The 1,922-nt window shown below is 44.5% G+C and overlaps 1 pseudogene; it reads left to right on the top strand.

The window, feature by feature from the left end:
- The first annotated feature begins 445 nt into the window (after nt 1-445).
- On the top strand, nt 446-1,355 carry LOC113886963 (annotated as a pseudogene).
- The last annotated feature ends 567 nt before the right edge of the window (nt 1,356-1,922 follow it).

Raw genomic sequence — 1,922 nt, forward strand, 5'->3', positions numbered from 1 at the left:
ACTTCTCAAGCAGAGTTTTAATTATTTTCTATTGCTGCTGCTTCTGCTGCTAAGTCACTTCACTCATGTCCAACTCTGTGCGACCCCACAGATGGCAGCCCACCAGGCTTCCCCATCCCTGGGATTCTCCGGGCAAGAACACTGGAGTGGGTTGCCATTTCCTCCTCCAACACATGAAAGTGAAAAGTGAAAGTGAAGTCACTCAGCCATGCCCGACTCTTAGCAACCCCATGGACTGCAGCCTACCAGGCTCCTCTGTCTGAGGGATTTTCCAGGCAAGAGTACTTTTTCTTAAACCTGGTTTCAGGACCTTATCTTCATACCTAAAAAGTTTAGTCTCTCTGCCCCTTCCCATTCAACAGCCAGCCATATTTCCTTATGTAATGCCAGCCATGGGCCCAAGACATATTTGGCTGTATTGGGCACTTGCTCACCAGTTGCGTTTAACTATGATAAAGTGAATATTACCATCAATGACTGCTTCACTGACCTCAACTACATGGTTTATATGTTCCAGTGTGATTCCACCCATGGCAAGTTCAATGGCACAGTCCAGTCTGAGAAGAGGAAGCTTGCCATCAGTGGAAAGCCCACTTTCATTTTTTAGGAGCAAGATTCTGTCAATATCAAATGGAGTGCCACTGGTACTGAGTATGTTATAGAGTCCACTGGTGTCCTCACTACTTTCAAGAAGGTTGGGGCTCACATGAAGGGTTATCCAAAAGGCTAATCATCACTGTCCCTTCTGTTGATATCCCATATTTGTGATGGGCATGAACCATAAGAAGTACAGGTCCCTCAAGATGGTCAGAAATGCCACGTGCACTACCACCTGCTTGGCACACCTGGTCAGTATCACTGTAGAGGGACTCATGACCACAGTTCATACCATCACTGCAAGCCAGAAGATCATGATGGGCCCCCAAGGGAAACTGTCCTGGGATGGATGACGAACTGCTGAGAACATCATCCCTGCTTCCACTGGCACTGCAAAGGCTTTGGGGCAAGATCGTCCTGAGCTCAATGGGAAGTTCTCTGGCATGGCCTTCCATGTCTCCATTCCCAGTGTGTCTGATGTAGATCTGACCCACTTCCTGGAGAAAGCTGCTAAATACGATGGTATCAAGAAGAGGTAAAGCAGGCACTGCAAGGCTCACTGAAGACTATTCTAGGCTATACTGAAAACCAAGTTTTCTATTGCAATTTTAGCAGTGACACCCACTCTTCCTCCCTGGATGCTGAGGCTGGCATTGCCCTTAACAGCCACTTTGTCAAGCTCATTTCCTGGTATGACAGTGAATTTGGCTACAGACAGAGTAGTGGGCCTCATGGTCCACATAGCCTCTGGGGAATAAGAGCACCCTGGATCTCCAGCCCCAGTGAGAGCGTGAGAGAGGCCCTCAGCTGTTGGGGTACTCACCTCAACTGGATCACCCCAACATACTGAGAGTATCACATCTTTCCATCCCAGAAACCCTGAAGAGGAGGGACTTAGTGAGCCTTACCTTATTATTTACCATCAATGGAAAATACCCAGCCTAAATAAGTACTTTACTTTTCTAAATAAAGACAATTCTTTTCATGAGAGAAATTCTGTTACCAACTTTTGAACTGTATATTTTTCAATCTGCTACACACGTATTTTTGTCTTGTTTACTTTTCATGTTAACCCACTGAATGATGCATTTTATCTCCATTTTATAGATTAGAAAACTGATACTGAACAAAGTTACTTGAAGTTAGACAACTACAGATCCAATAGGATCAAAATCTGATTCTGAAGGCCTGTGCTGTATGATGTGTGCATGTGTGTATATGTGTACTTCTATTTATATATCCTACCCTGCTTGATTAGGAAAAATCTCGAAGCCTAAACGTACAAAAGAAGTCACTATCATTTATCCAGAATAGCAATTGTATAT

Source organism: Bos indicus x Bos taurus, chromosome X (genome assembly GCF_003369695.1).
Source record: "Bos indicus x Bos taurus breed Angus x Brahman F1 hybrid chromosome X, Bos_hybrid_MaternalHap_v2.0, whole genome shotgun sequence".
Taxonomy (NCBI): Eukaryota; Metazoa; Chordata; class Mammalia; order Artiodactyla; family Bovidae; genus Bos; species Bos indicus x Bos taurus.